Raw genomic sequence first — 17,009 nt, 5'->3', positions numbered from 1 at the left:
CCAGGAAGCTTACAAAATGACACTTGGATCAGGGAATTCGCCTTGTGATGAGTAAGAGGATCTAGATCTCCAAGTGGAAGCAAGAACCTCCAAGTGGACTCAAGAACTGAAGAATAACTGAAGTGGGAGAGGACACTAGTCAGCTTCATGCCAACCTCAAGCTGACTCATCCTTTCTCCAAAACTCCTATATATAGAGCTCTCTCATGAGGTCTAGGGAGGCTGGAATCTTGTGAATGTAAGGAAGTGCTGTTGGTTTGAGTATTGAACTATTGGGTGATTTGCTTGAAGGAGGTGAAGAGGAGATTTCTTTCTGCTGGGAGGTGTTGCTGGATTGGGCCTCTTATGGTTGTAACACTCTCAGAACTTTACTTCTTCCATTAATAAAGCATTTGAGGTTCTTCTATATGCATGTGTCTCAATGGCGTATTGATACTTGTATATTTGATTTATTCTAATCCTTGAATCAATTATGAATGTATGCTTCTTGTAGTTTCCCTCTCTTGCCCTTTTGCAGGATCTTGGTGTAGCTGGGCCAGTGAAAGAGCAAGGAGCTGGGAGCAAGCAGCAAAGAGGGAAGATTGGATCAATCATTAGCGAAAGATAACGGTTAGTGGATCTCTTTCTCCTCTCTCTTACATCTCATAAAGAAGTAATCTTGAATAGCTTTGCATTCGGTTGTTGCTGAGGTACTATCACCCTTAGAGTGGGATAGGGTCATTCCGTATTGGATACTTTTCCCAACAACAAATTGGCGACTCCGCTGGGGATCGTATCTTGTTGGTTGTTTGTGTTTTTTGCTATTCATTTCATAAACAAAGGGAGTACCGAATCGAACTGCATTTGGATCTGTCAAATGCAAAGTAGAGGGCAGCTACTCTAGCTCAGTTTCTGGGCAAGTTTATGATTTGAAGAGCTGATCCACAAGGACTCTAAATAGCTCTTAGTGATAGCTTTTCATCCTCCTTTTCATCCCTTAGTGTGTACTTGACTGATAGCTTCTGATTTGGCCAAAAACTGTGAATTTTTGAGCAATCTGTGACCCGGAAACCAAGAGAAATGAAAGTTTCGTTCTTCAGTGCAGGTGCTGTGAAGGCAGTCTGCATTTCAGCGCAGTTCCCGAAGGGGCTACCTGCGCTGAAGGTCAAACTGCCAGTGTACTACCTGCGCTGGACCAGTTTTTCCTAGTGCTACTGGGGTTCCCTCCTGTTTATTGCCCTGTTTTCACCCTTGTTTTTGCAGCCTGTTACCAGTCAATGTACCTATCTGAAACCAACTTTCCTTGCCACTATTCCGCCTCGGTTGTATAAATAAACTGTGTTTGTTCTTTGTGTATTTCTTGTATCATTTGCAGTTTCTCATAACGAAAGTGAACTAGTCTTGCTGTGGCCTCTTAGATCTAGACCTGTGATTAAGTGTCGTTTTGATCTTAAGAGTTAGTTTATTTGCTGTTCATAGCTGATTGAGTTTTTGCTTTCGTCATATGGTTTGAATTTATATATTTCTAGTGTCGAAACAAGTAAATCTTAAGGTGTCTTTTGATTTTGGACAAGCTTGTTTGCTTTCACTTGAAATTGAATTCAAAGTTATACAACAGCTTTCTTTTTGTATCGCACCAACATTAAGAAAGAGAAAAGAAATACTTGCATTATGCATGCGCATTATGACAGTTTGCATGTTGATTTAGGAAAAAGTGCATTAGTGTGTGCTCTATGATCTGTGTGAAAAGATGTTGTCTTTCTTTTCCCTCAGTAGTTAAGATTTTCAAAGTTGAAAGATTGAAAAGCTTGCTTATCATCTTACACTGCATTTAGGAGTGTTACTATACATCTCGTGGTGATCCATAAAGGCAAACTGCTAAACAAGATCAACCTTAAAATAAATTGAATTTACATAACAACGCATTGAAACATAACGCAAACACATAGAGGTCTAAGCTAGAGACGTGTTCCGGCGTCGTTAAACGTGATATCTTAGCGTTGAGTGGTTGGGTGATTCCTCCACGATGAAGCGATAAGTATCAATACAGACTTGTGCTCCCACGTACCGTCGCGTATATATTGGGAGACCCCTATAGGAACAAAGCCTTTATCCATAGGAAACCGTGTCGGCCGCCCTACTGATCGCAATGCAGTGAACACAGCATTCACGAAGATCGACCACTCGTACCGTAAAACGTATTCTGTGGTTTTGCGAAAAGTTTGGCACACCCTCTGCCTAGAACTCCAGAGCAGTTTCTTTTGGCCTTTTTCAAACTCTATAACTGAAAAAGTCCATCCGAGCATTTGTCACTTCGGGCTCGTTAAAACATCGAAGGAGACTAGAGTCATCTTTAGCTTTTTCTCGACTCTTAAAAAGTGAAAAAGCAAGTTGTGTCTAAAGCATCGTTATAAAAATTATTTTAAACGGAACATAATCACCTCCTATTCCCGTGTTGATCTGTAGGTTGAGAACATGGAATGCCCCAACCAAGGAATTCCACATGATGGAAATCCTAGTCCATTCTCCTCTTGGGGAGAAGTTGGTGCGCCCCACATGGCCACATTGTCGCTTCCAGGACTGACAATTGGCCTGCCTATTTGGCTATTCTCAACCAATGTAGTTCAGAACACCATGGTTCCTGAATAGTCGAGTCAACAGTTAGATGAGTCTAGAGCTACCCACCAGCCTTCTACTTCCTATAACTCTTCCTCCAATCCTTCATCTTCGAAAGGTAGAACCGGCAAAAGCCAAGCTCCCATGGAGAAGAAGGAGAAGAAGAAGAAAGAGAAGAAGAAGAAGGAGCCTAAGGCGACTGGGGGCAAGCAAAAGACATCTGACAAAAATCCACACACAGCACAAACCGGGCCTAAATCGCCATGTGTCATATGTAGAGGAGACCACTTCCATAGAGATTGTCCCTGTATTCCCCGGATACTAAGGGACTGGTCACCTCGTTTGCACAATTCAGGAGCATCAACCTCTGATAGCCATGTTGAATGCTTACCGTCAACCAGCGAAAGTGAAGGTTCAAGACAAAGAAGGGGAGCAAGATCCCCTTGTAGACTGTGTGAAGGCGATCACGCCATCCACCGTTGTCCCTTCTTAGACGAAGCAAAGAGAGTTTTGGAAGATCGTCCGGTTTCACCGTTGAGACTTCCTCCTGGATACAAAAAACTCGTGCCAAGTTCTTCGTTGGTTGAAAATACAGCTGGCCCACTCAAGTGGTCAGCTGAAGCGTCAGTCATTGAAAATGAACCTACTGAATCCAGACCAGACGAAAGTCTAAAGGTCGATACGGCAGTTGACCCGGTTCTTCCTTCAGAGGTTTCATCCTCAAATGACACCGTCACTGAAGATTCATCTTCAAATGACACTCTCACTGAAGAGAATAAGGATGACACCATCCAGATTCTTTTCATCAACACAGACTTTGATGAGCATCAGGGCAATGCGCCCATTCCTTTATCGCAGGAAGGAACATCGTCAGGGTCATATCCGGCCATGTATTCGGTCCCACCACCAAGCAACCTGGTTGTATCCTTTGATTGGAACCAACTAGGCAGACCCCGGTTACCAGCCAGTATACCATTCAGAATCATAGTCCAAATTTATAGAATGGTAATGGCTGGAACTATCATTGATGAAGGGGCATCTATGAGTATCCTTTCCTCTATTGATTGGAAAGCACTGGGTTCCCCGGAGCTTTTGCCTAAGATAAGAAATCTCTCGGGTTTTGATAAAGGAACCAGTCGACCATTAGGGATCCTCCCCAATGTGCCTGTTACATTGAAAGGGAAGACCGTTCAAATGAACGTGATGGTTGTTCAAGGACCCTTGGATTATAACCTACTCCTTGGACGAGACTATATATATTGCATGGGAGCTATAGTCTCCTCACTCTTTAGAGTAATGTGTTTTCCACACGAAGGAAGAATGGTCAAGCTCGTAGACCAACTTTCATTTCCGGGATCACACATCGCAAATAGTCACATACCAACCCTCAATGGTCTATTCACTCAAGAAATGTCTCCACCCCCAGTCCTCCTTCCCGATGAGTGTGAGTGATTCGGAAAGATGGGACTGGAACCCAGGGGGCATGCATCCTGGTCTGCTTCGGGCAGAGGAAACCTTGGGTATAAGGTAGAATTTCCGCGAAAGAATATGACTAGTCCGTACCCCGTCCGTGGATGGAAGAGGGGTTGTTCTAGAACATGATTCTTTTGTCAAGGTTACTTGATTGACAAAGGTAATTCACCATTGTCTACTTCGGTAGACAGTGCCGAGGAAATGTTTTCGTTTGATGGTGTTAACAAAACAATCTTTGGGTAACCAGAAAGAGGCAAGCCTCACCCTTTAAAACAAATGTTTTATCGGATAAGTAGGGGCAGCCTTGAAATTGTACTTTATACCTGGGGGCATGCAAACCTTTTGGAGTGCAAGCTAAGAGCGGTTATTTATCTGTTTTTGGGATTAGCCGTTTCCGAACTTGCATAAAGAAAGGATGAGAGGGAGCAAAGCTTAGTGAAGATGAAGCTCTATAAAAAATAGAGATCTCACAGGAGACGTTCTTATTTTATGACTGGTATTATCAAGCAGTTTTACCGCGGAATTTATGCTCGTTAAAAAATAGAAAAGCGAAGATCCGAGCAGTTTTAGCACATAGTTCATGCTCGTTAAAAAATAAACATAAGATTGAGCAAGAGTTTCCTCCAGAGTTTAAGTTCATTAAAAAATGAACCTATTCCTGTAAATAACCATTGTGATCGTAAATTTATTAGCCATAAAGAGCCTTGGTAGTGTTTGCACCTGCCACCTCCATTCCATTTGGCCGATCGTTCACCCCCATATGATTGTTTACCCATTTTGAGGAACAGCTGCGAAGAGTGATTTCACTTAGCCATCCTTGTGACACTGCCGTGATTGGAAAATTCCAACTTGTACCTGGAATCTGCTGCTATCCCTGTTTATCACTCGTTCCTCAAAAGACGAGTCTTCTTTGAGCTCTTTTCTCCTGACTCGTAAAATATGAAAAGTTTGCCGAGTTTTGGCCTTCCAGCTCGTTAAAGTGACCGGAAGAGCTATACCTCCTCTAGATTTTAATCTTTTTGGACCTAAGGGATTATTACACAAAAAGGTCGAGCACTTGTTTTATTCGGCTCGTTAAAGTTATCGAAAACTCATCCCTTCTGTATTGTTTTATACTTTTTCGGACTTAAGGGATTAGATGACGAAAAGGGAATTTTGGAGTTAACTTTCTGTACCTTTTCAGACTCTCTAAAAATGAAAAGGACCGAGTTTTCCTTGTCGTTAGACTCGTTAAAATGATTAAATAGCGACAAACTTGTCTTTAGACGAGAACGAGTTTCCCTATCGCTAGGCTCGTTAAAACATAGCGATGGGCTTGCCCGAAGGGCAGATTATAGAACAAGCATATGTTATCCTCCTCAAGCTTGACAAAAATAAAGAGGTACTGGTCAGAAATGACTGGGGAAAAATTGGGAGAACCTCAAAGCTTTAATGGTAGCAAGTCGCTCTTGAACATGACACTTTTCCTCCGTATCACATCGGGTTGGGTTGTTTCATTCACCGGTCTCATCACCATGGTCCTCGCCAAACCATCTACATTTGGGGTAATGCTACTGATCCATCACATCAGTGTCGTTATATGTTCAAGAGATGTTGTTCAGAAAGAGTCAACCGTGTCCCATCCACTGCCATACATTATCCTTCATCCACCCATGATCGCCACCCTGAATCATATCTCACAGATTGTTTTCACCTCCACTAAAATCATTAGCTCCGTTCCGTGTCACTGATGTGGGATTCATTAAGGCCCTCCTTTGACGGATCGCTTCTTGTCGACTTCAGCTCATTATCCAAGAAGTTGATCTAGGAACACCCCCCTCAGTACTTTGAAGCTTGCATGCATCAATGGCAAGTTTCTCACTTCCGGCGATAGGTATACATTAATGACCTTTGACCAGAAGATTTTGCATGGTGTTCGATGCCAATTCCTTTATTCACACCACGTGAATTGTACTGCAGTACCTTGAGGATCATTATCATTATCGGTGATTCCTCTCGCGCTTGTTAACGGTTTACATTATTGACCGGTAATCAAGCGATGCCTTTCCATGTTCGACTTCAGCGTAATTCTCACATGGATCGGCTTGTACTTAGAGTGAAGATCGAACGAGTTTGAAGACCCCGGATCTAGTTTCATCCATCGGGGCTGCGATATATATTCAGGAAATATAAAGACATTTGATATGTACATCATTGCAGCAGATGATCATCCTACTCAAAGGATGATAATTTCAGCAAAGAATTATCAGTCTACCATCAGACGATCGTCTGTTATATGTACCCAAATGAATTTATAAAGCTGAGCATGGGAATGCCCGCCTCAGCTAGATCATGAAAGCAGAATGAAAAATAATGTATTGTATTGTATTTCATTACAGGTCACCTCTCAGCGATTGAATGAACTTCGGATCCTCCTGATAAAGCATTTCACCCGATAAACGACCTCATACTTTAGGGGGCAACTGTTATAGACATTTTTGTGCCTTAGAGCATGAAGCATGAAATGTCAATAATCTAAGGGATCCAAAGTCCCTAAACATGTTGTTCCTACCCCTAGAGGAACAAGGTCAGCAAACCACAGCACTAAATATTAGTTCTCCACCTGAAAACACTCAAAAACAAGCAAATTCTGGATCATGTCAACTGCTCCACTGAGCATCTGCGCTGAATGTCAACTGCTCCACTCTGTACCTGCGCTGAATGTCAACTCTAATGAAGGCTACCTGCGCTGGGCGAGATTGGCCAAGTGGCACAGTCATTCCTCAATGTGTCAATGCCCAGGAAGCTTACAAAATGACACTTGGATCAGGGAATTCGCCTTGTGATGAGTAAGAGGATCTAGATCTCCAAGTGGAAGCAAGAACCTCCAAGTGGACTCAAGAACTGAAGAATAACTGAAGTGGGAGAGGACACTAGTCAGCTTCATGCCAACCTCAAGCTGACTCATCCTTTCTCCAAAACTCCTATATATAGAGCTCTCTCATGAGGTCTAGGGAGGCTGGAATCTTGTGAATGTAAGGAAGTGCTGTTGGTTTGAGTATTGAACTATTGGGTGATTTGCTTGAAGGAGGTGAAGAGGAGATTTCTTTCTGCTGGGAGGTGTTGCTGGATTGGGCCTCTTATGGTTGTAACACTCTCAGAACTTTACTTCTTCCATTAATAAAGCATTTGAGGTTCTTCTATATGCATGTGTCTCAATGGCGTATTGATACTTGTATATTTGATTTATTCTAATCCTTGAATCAATTATGAATGTATGCTTCTTGTAGTTTCCCTCTCTTGCCCTTTTGCAGGATCTTGGTGTAGCTGGGCCAGTGAAAGAGCAAGGAGCTGGGAGCAAGCAGCAAAGAGGGAAGATTGGATCAATCATTAGCGAAAGATAACGGTTAGTGGATCTCTTTCTCCTCTCTCTTACATCTCATAAAGAAGTAATCTTGAATAGCTTTGCATTCGGTTGTTGCTGAGGTACTATCACCCTTAGAGTGGGATAGGGTCATTCCTTATTGGATACTTTTCCCAACAACAGGGATCCATCATGCCCATGGTGGATCATGTGGCATCATAAGCCATGGTTGATGAATGATGCACACATTCTCCTATTAATCTGAAACTGTTTGTCGGGAAATGATGCACACGGGTTGACAGCCAGAGCCGATGTCAGAACTCGTGTCCAAGACTTTCCTTAGAGTCTCTTAAGAGAGCATTAATGTTTCTATGGAGGTGGAAATAGCTCTCGCCTTCTCCTATTAATCGGAAATTGTTCGCTGGGAAATGATGCACACGGGTTGACAGCCAGAGCCGATGTCAGAACCCATGTCCAAGACTATCCTTAGAGTCTCTTAAGAGAGCATTAATGTTTCTATGGAGGTGGAAATAGCTCTCGCCCTCCTTCACAGTCCATACCTCCTATGTCATAAATGAGATCTGAGATCTGTTACATAGCATTAATTTCTTCAAGCAATCAATTGGTTTGTGTGTATGTATCTCTCTACATTGCCAGGAGTGGACAATTAATGACTCAAATCGTATTTTGTATATAGAAAATCATATGAAAATATTCAGATTTGATAGGTGTATTGTTTAATAATTGTTATGAGATTTGGTAGCGCATATATATATATTTTATTTTTAAATAAAAAAAAAATTATGAACATTCAATTTTAAAGTACATAAAATTAATTATTTAATGTAAATGAACCAATCAGAAAATAGAAATTCAAATTTTAAAATTAATTTGTGATTTTCAAAATATTCAGTTTAATATTTATTTTTTTCAAAACTTTAAAATTAAAAGTCAAAAATTTTTAACCAAAAGAAAAATACAACCAGACTGGATGCATTCATAGTGGATCTAAATTTTTTGTTCATGTTTTCATGTAATTAACAACAACGATTTGTGCATAGTAGAAAAAGAGATATAAGATTCAAATTACTTCATGGTTTAGCTACACAACTACCAGTTTGTTACAATAGACTAAGATGTTCAAGAACTTTGACCTTCACAAATGTTGTTGAGAATAGTGCTTGTACTACCTAGAAAATGTGTTATATTTTATTGGAATTTGGGAATGACATGTAATTAACAACAACAGTTTATGTACAAAGAAGGAAATGGAAATAAGATTCAATTTACTTCATGGCTTAGCTACACAAATACAAGTTTATTAAAATAGACTAAGATGTTGAAGAACTTTGACCTTCACAAATGTTGTTGAGAGTAGTGCTTGTACTACCCAATAAATGTGTTATATTTGATTGCAATTTGGGAATGGCACCAGGGCTCAAAAAAGTGTCTCCGATGTTTTGCAGCATGCCTAGAATGACCATCATAGTAGGTCGTCCTTTAGGAGATTCATTTGTGCAAAGCAATCCCACATTTATTAATGAACTAAGATGATTGAGATTATTATCTTCCTCAGTACAACTACCCGTCCTCCTTAGTAAACCCAAGTCCACCACATCCATTAGTCGGTTTGGAAAACTGCTACCCACCCATTTTTGCAAGTTCATTCCTTTGACAAACATGTCGTGGGTGGGCTTCTTTCTAGTGAGCATTTCCAATAGCACTATTCCATAACTATAAACATCACCATTTTTTGTGACTTGTCCACCCACTCCATATTCTACATTCATAGATCATCATCTTAAGGTTTTTAATTCATAATGGTTAATAAATATTTACATGCCTTCGGTGATATCTATTGCTATATTCAACCTTTGAATCAAATTCAAACCACTTTGTTCTCCATCATCAGGATATAACCACTTTTCTGAGCTTCCATTTGGCATTAATGGAAATATCAAAGCTTTGATTTGGAGATCTGAATAACAAGTTATGACCCGAATCAAATTTCGGTGTCTAACTCTACCCAAAACTTTGCACTCTTTATCAAAACTCTTTTGAGCCCCTTCATTTTATAGATTGAGAAGCTTGACAACAACCATTGTGCCATCATTCAAAATCCCTTTGTACACTTTTCCAAAACTACCAATTCCTAACAAGTTTGCATCACTAAATTCATTTGTTGCAATGGCGAGCTCTGCATAGGAGATTCTTTGATGCCCCACATTTAATGATGGACCAATCTCTCTGTGAATATTTCTCCTGCAATTCTGTCTCCACAAGATTGCAAGAAACAAACACAATACAAAAATTGCTACAACAACAACAGATATGATAACTCTTTTGAGATTCGAAACACTTTTATGTTTATGAGCATAGCACGGTGGTAGATTTACCCAAGGTCCACATAGACCAAGATTTCCCATAAATGTTGTGGCACCAGTCTTTTTCAAAACTCCACCTTTAGGGACTTCTCCTGATATCTTATTGAAAGAAAAATTCAAGTGATGGAACATTGTGAGATTTCCTAGTGATATAGGTATTCCACCTGACAAATTGTTGGAGGAGAGATCTAGGTCTTGAAGACTTAGAAGTTCACTGATTGACATTGGAATTGGACCTTCAAGTGCATTGTAAGAAAGATTCAGATATTCTACTTCTTTGCAGCTTCCGAGGATACTTGGAATGTAACCAGTTATTTGATTTGCAGAAATATCTATAGCTTGAAGCTTATTGAACTTTCCTAGTTCTAAAGGCACATGGCCACTTAATAAATTGTTTGACAAGTTGAAATAGAAGGCTAAATTTGCAAGGCCTGCAAGCTCTTGAGGTATGTGCCCACTAAGCTTGTTGTATGATAGATCTAGCTCTAGTAAGTTCACACATTTCCCTACACTTGCAGGTATGTTTCCTGATAACTAGTTATGATTAAGATCTAAATATCTTAGTTGTTGGAGGTTGGCCACAAAATCAGGGATTTTTCCAGACAAATTATTTCCAAAGAGATATAAGAGACCTAAACTCTTTAGCTGCCCAATTTCCATTGGGATGTTTCCTTGTAAATTATTGGAATCCAGATATAACCTCTCCAACTTCTGAAGCATACTAACTGAAGAAGGGATTGACCCTGTAAAAGAATTGCCTTCTAAACTAAGGAATATTAAGCTATTTAAATTTCCAATAGCAGGAGGGATTTCTCCAGCTAATTCATTGAAACCCAAGTCTAAGAAGTAGAGTTTTGTAGAGAGGTGGCCTATAGAAAACGGCAATTGCCCAGTGAAGTTATTCTGAGATAAGTCTACAAATTGTAGATCAGAAAAGTTACTAAGGGCAGTAATAATGGGGCATGTCGTGGTGTTTTCGCTAATAAGGTGATTGCCGCCCAAGTAAAGCCGCCGAAGATGTGTCAATTTACCCAACTCCATAGGCACTATTCTACTGAGTTGGTTATCTGGTAAGAAAATTAATTGTAACTTGGTACAATTGAAGAGGGATGAAGGAACGCTGCCACTTAGCTGATTAGTACCCAGATAGAGATGTATTAACTAGGTGGTCTTCTTGGTACACAACTCCGACGGAATGTGGCCAACTAATTGGTTGTGACCTATATCCAATGATTCAATATTGGTGCAGTTGGACAATGAAGAAGGAATGTGTCCCGTGAGATGGTTCTCAAACAGATCAAGAATGATGAGCTGGCTTAGCACACCCAATTCGGAAGGGACACTTCCGGGAAGGTTTTTACTTGCCAAATATAAGTACTGCAAAGAGGATATGTTTCCCAAGCAGTCCGAGATTGTTCTCATCAAATTGTTAATTCCAAAGTTCATGACTACTAGGTTGGGGAGAACACATAGTTGCGGGCGAATGTTTGCTGTGAGATTGTTATACGGGAGAGTCAAGTTCCGTAAACTGCGGCAACTACCCAGAGTGGGAGGAATGGAACCCCGGAGTTGATTGTGAGACAAGCAAAGCATCTTTAAGCGAGAGAGGGTTCCCAATTGATAGGAATGTTACCGTGGAAACTGTTATTGTGAAGATCGAGTACTGTAAGAAAGGAGAGATTGGCGAGAAGGGGAGAGATTGTACCTTGTAATTCCATGATTGAAACATTGAGGGAAACGAATCTCTGCCTGCGCCTGCTGCATATGATACCCGTCCAGTGGCAGAATAAAACATTTGGCATCCAAGACGTGGCTAAAGACTAGGAGGGATCATATGTGATTACAGACTTGAATGCAAGTAGAGCGTGTTGATCGGAAGCATTGGTGAGACAAGGAGGATGGTGAGCATTAGATAAATGGGCAATGGATGTGGAAAAGACAAAAGGAGGATTGAGAAAGAGAACGAAATAAAAGAGGAGTAGGTAGAAGCACCAGAAAAGAGAAGGGACGTAACAGGTATCCATCATTTCCTTCTCTGAAACACAACAATCACAATGCTTCAGAAAACCAAATTGTGATTGTTTATATAGACGCATAGATACATTTGTAACTTTGAATTTAGAATTCATAGAAATTCGAACTTGGAATAAAGTTGTCTCGAAATCGTCCAATCCGTCGATTTTTTTTATCAACGATGATGGTAAATACCCAGTTTACGCAAAGTAAGAAAGAATATCGCATTTCCATAAAATAAAATTAATCAAAATGCATTGGTTGCATACACCACGGGAGTAAATTTAGTGACGAAAAGACCGTCCTTGCATTATCAGAAATCTTTCCGAGATCTTCTCCGCTGCTAATTTTAAAAAAGAAAGACCGCACTCACATTAATTAAATCTTTCCGTCTATTTGAAGTTTGAATAAACGAAAAATCATTCTCATTTTCAAGAAGAAAGACCTCACTGGGATTACTTATTAAATCTTGTCATCTGTTTGAAGTTTGAATAAAAGAAAGACCGCACTCAGGAGTTTAATTAAATCTTTCTGCCTATTTGAAGTTTGAATAAACGAAAAAGCATTCTCATTTTGAAAAAGAAAAACCTCACTCGGATTAATTATTAAATCTTGTCATCTGTTTGAAGTTTGAATAAATGAAAAAGCATTCTCATTTTCAAAAATAAAGACCGCACTCAAGAGATTCATTAAATCTTGCCGTGTGTTTGAAGTTTGAATTATTTAAAAAGCATTTTTCAAAAGTCTTGTGGAGATCATCACGTCTGTTAATTTATTTTAAAAAAGAAAGACCAAAGTCAGCTTAATTTAATATTTCCGTTTGTTTGAAGTTTGAAGAAATGGCCTCATATTAAGGAAATAATGAAAGAATAAGGTGTGTTTGATAAAATTAAACACGAAAGTTGTTGGAAATTTCTGGTAATTTCAAACAAAAACCGAACAGAGAAACAATGCTCTGTTTTAATAGGATCTTAACACAGGGAAGCAAAAAAAATTGTTTGCTGGAGAACAGAGTTTCACACACCAAAATAAACACTTTGTATTCATTAATCAAACCACTACAGTTACAAATTTCTTCCTCTTATAGAGGGATTCTCCAAGAACTTCCACAAAACAAATTACTCTGTATCTTCTGGAAAATTACTCTGTTTCAGCTACACATTTTTTACACTACTGTGTGTAAAAATAAAACTTACATTTACTGCTGTAAAATATCTTACATTTGCTTGCTGATTCTATTGCATTTCTTATGCAACTACAAAAAAATTTCACTTGCGCTGCTGCGCATTTTACATTGCATATGTTCAATTAACAACAAAAATTACATTTAACCTGTTGTAAGAAACTTTCTTACAAATTACATTCGCTGCTCTGTTCTTCGCTTTTTTTACTTCGCACTGTTGTGCGTTTCATTACACATTCAATGAACAAAAAGGATTTACATATTAAATGTCCCGTAAGAAAAAAAAACTACATCCGTGAATAAAAATAAACTTAAAGAATTTACCAACACTTACTAACCACAATAAATTCATTTATTACTTCAGCATGGTGAAAAATTAATTTCTCGTCCTTTTACTGACAAACCTGGCGGTCAACCAAAAAATTTCACGCACTGTCATTTGCTGCAAGCCTGTATGCAGCTTTGTTTTTAATCAACGGACATCCACCATCCTTTCAATCGAACGGATATCGCTCAGTCGAATCAAATGAACATTACGTTCCAGGAAAAAAATGGTTTTGCAAATTTGTTGTGGACACGCGTTAGTCGGTGTACGTTATCGCTGCCCTTCGGAGGAAAACCATTGCTTGGTGAAAAGCGGTACGATAAGAGACTGGCGGTTTTGTGAATTAAATGCGCAGTTGGAATTATTATTTCAACACTCCCCTTTAATTTCAACTGCTGGGTTATCAGTCATACCCAAACATTTCCTCAAAAATTCGAAACTTTTTTGTCTATTCGTATCAGCTTTCCTTTCATCGCTCTCACTACTGTGCTCAGGCACTCCAATCAATCCCGAGCCACAAAACTGTGCCTCGTTACTGTTCTGGAGAATAAGAGTACTGTCTTTGCAGTTGGTTATATCCATTGGGACATGATTTTCACTTGTGCTTTCTGGGAAAATCAGTGGGTCATTTTCTCTTAGTTCCTTACATGTTCCTTCGGATGCCATAGCAGTGGAAAAAATATTCTGATCATCATGTAATATCCTTTTTTTCTCTGCCTCAGACAAGATTTCCAACCTTTGCATCTCCAAGCTATCCTGCAACCTTTTCTTCTCTGCTCTTATGGCAGATTTAATTCCATATCTCTCCCCTATAAGAAGATCCATATGATAGAGTTCTACCAAGGTCTTCACCAAATCTTCAATCTCTTCCTCTATCATATTGACAAGGGTGTTGGCAGTGAAGCCCATCTCGGCCATCTTGGCAAGAGTTACGTATCGAACTCCATACTCTTTAAACAGATCTTCAAGGAACTTCAATTCCTTTCTCCCATTCATGGGTTCTATCCATTTCCTATCCTTAATTTCTTCTTCGAAATGAATAGGGTCATCAAAATAACAATATAAAGCAAAAAAAGAATTCATACCTTTATTGTTGCCTCTTGCTCATAAATATCACTTAAATTTATGAACTTCTTACCTCTTTCATTTGGTGTACAAGTGCTTGAAGAAGCACTTGAATTTCCTCCTTGTGATGTGCTTGGAGAAGCACTTTCATTTCTCCTCAAGGGTGTCCCTTGCTGCCCTTGTGTTGGCACTGTTGTTTGGGGATGTATTTCAGCCATATCCTCATCATCTTCATCATGTGACAAAGAGCTTTTAACATTCACTGTCTTCTCTATGCTTCCATCCCAAGCTTCCTCCTCAATGAACTGAACATCTCTACTCACAAAAAACTTCTTGGTGGATGGGTTATACAACCTGTAAGCTTTGGATTCCTCACTGTATCCAATGAAAATACATTCATCCCCTTTGCTGTCCAACTTCTTCCTTAGCTGATCTGGAATGTGTGCATAGGCCACACATCCAAAAACTTTCATGTGGGTGACTCCTTGCTTTGCCCCACTCCATGCTTCTTCTGGCACTCTGTTCATGACTGCTTTTGTAGGGCATCTATTCAAAATGTATGCTACAGAGTGTACAACTTCAGCCCAATAATCATTTGGCAAATGCTTTGCCTTTAACATGCTCCTCGCCATATCCATGATTGTCCTATTCTTCCTTTCGGCAACACCATTTTGCTGCGAAGTGTACCTAGTAGTACATTGTTTATGTATTCCATTTTCTCTACAAAAAAGTAGAAATTCTTTGGAGATATACTCACCTCCTCTATCAGTTCTTAGAACTTTGATATGCAGCACACTTTGGTTTTCAACAAGTGCTTTGAAACTGCGAAATTTTTCAAACACTTCACTTTTGTTCTTCATGAAATAAACCCAAGTTTTTCTAGTAAAATCATCAATAAAAGTTAGTATATAGTGGCTGCCTGTAAGTGATGGAGTTTGCATCGGTCCACATAAATCTGAGTGGACAATCTCTAAGGGTGCTTTTTCCCTTATGCTTTTCCCTGATGGAAAACTTTCTCTGTGTTGTTTCCCCAGAATAAAACCTTCACAAAGGTTGTCTGGTTTCTCTATCAATGGTAGTCCTCCTACCATTCCTTTTCTATTCAACAAATTAAGACCTCCAAAGTTGAGATGTCCAAATCTCAAGTGCTGCAACCAGTTTTCATCCTTTGGTTCGCTTTGGAAAGCCTCTTGTGTAACTGCTGCTATTTCTACTCCATCTTTTAAATCAACTTTTATCCTGAGAGGGAACATCTTGCTCCTTGTCATCTTCACTTCAGCAATACATCGTTTTCCGGGTTTTCTATCCATGATGGTGCATATATCATTCTCAAAGAAAACATTGTAACCCTTTTGAACAAGCTGTCCAATACTCAAGAGGTTACATTTCATTCCAGGAACATAGTAAACATCTGCTATGGCTTTCTTTTCACCTTTCTTTGTTAGGATATTTACTTCACATTTTCCCATAACAGAAACTTTACTATCAGTCCCAAGTGTAACTTGTGACTTCACACTCTGATCTAACTTAGAAAACAGGGCTATGTTTCCTGTCATATGGTTACTGCAACCGGAGTCTAGAAACCATATATCATCAGTCTTTGTTTCAGCCATATTACAAGCTATCAACAAATTATCTTGGCTGATATTTTCTCTAGTGAAATTTGCATTAGATCTATTATTCATATCATGCTGCTTCTTCCTACATTCATTTGCATAATGCCCATACTTTTTACAATAATAACATTGGACATTGGATTTTTCATACCTTTGTCCTTGAGCATGATGGTGTCCACTTTGTTGACTGCTGCCTTGGCCTTGGTTCTGATTTGGATTGCTACCTCTTCCTTGAGAATTTACTGGACTGTTTCTTCCACCTCTGTTTTGCCTTTTGCCTCTTCCTCTCTTGTTTCCTCTGCCTTGACCTCTTCCTCTTCCAAAGGACATCTCAGTCTTAAACGCATGTTCTAGAGATGAGTTTTCATTTCTACTTAATCTCTTTTCATGTGTTATCAGTGATGCATGTAGTTCATCGACTGAGAAATTTGTGAGATCCTTTGTCTCTTCTATGGTGGTGACAATCACATCGAACTTTGAGGGTAGGACCCTCAATAGTTTCTCCACAATCCTCCTTTCTTCAAGAATTTCTCCATGAGTCCTTATCTGTGTGACCAAACCAATCACATGTGTGAAGAATGAGTCAATATTATCTGAATCCTTCATGCAAATATTCTCAAAATCTCTCCTCAGCAACTGTAGTTTTTCTGTCTTCACTTTCTCCATGCCTTGGTAGGCTATCTTGAGAGTTTTCCATGCTTCTTTGGATGTCTTGGCTGCTGCTTTCATTGGAAACACACTCTCATGCGTTGCTTGATATAAGAAGAGGAGGGCTTTAGAATCCTTCTTCTTATTGCTCTTCAACAAATCTTTCTTTGCTTGAGTTAAATTAGTAAAGTCATTTTCATCTGTTGGTTCTTCAAAACCATCCTTAACAAATTCCCATAAATCTTGAGAAGCAAACAGGGCTCTCATAGTTATTGCCTAATAGTCATAGCTTTTCCCATTAAATAGTGGGAGCTGGGGATTACAGATACCCAAGCTAGTGCTGGCGTTGATGCTGGTGCTGGAGC

The 17,009-nt window shown here is 39.5% G+C and overlaps 1 pseudogene; it reads right to left on the bottom strand.

The window, feature by feature from the left end:
• Window positions 1-13,684: 13,684 nt before the first annotated feature.
• Window positions 13,685-14,311, bottom strand: LOC149253796 (floricaula/leafy-like protein FL1 pseudogene; annotated as a pseudogene).
• Window positions 14,312-17,009: the final 2,698 nt, after the last annotated feature.

The sequence above is a fragment of the Pinus tabuliformis genome, chromosome 7 (assembly GCF_031772625.1).
Source record: "Pinus tabuliformis cultivar Carrire ecotype Pingquan chromosome 7, CPIR1, whole genome shotgun sequence".
Lineage (NCBI taxonomy): Eukaryota > Viridiplantae > Streptophyta > Pinopsida > Pinales > Pinaceae > Pinus > Pinus tabuliformis.
The sequence above is the reverse complement of the archived record's forward strand: the minus strand, read 5'-3'. Positions and strand labels throughout refer to the sequence as shown.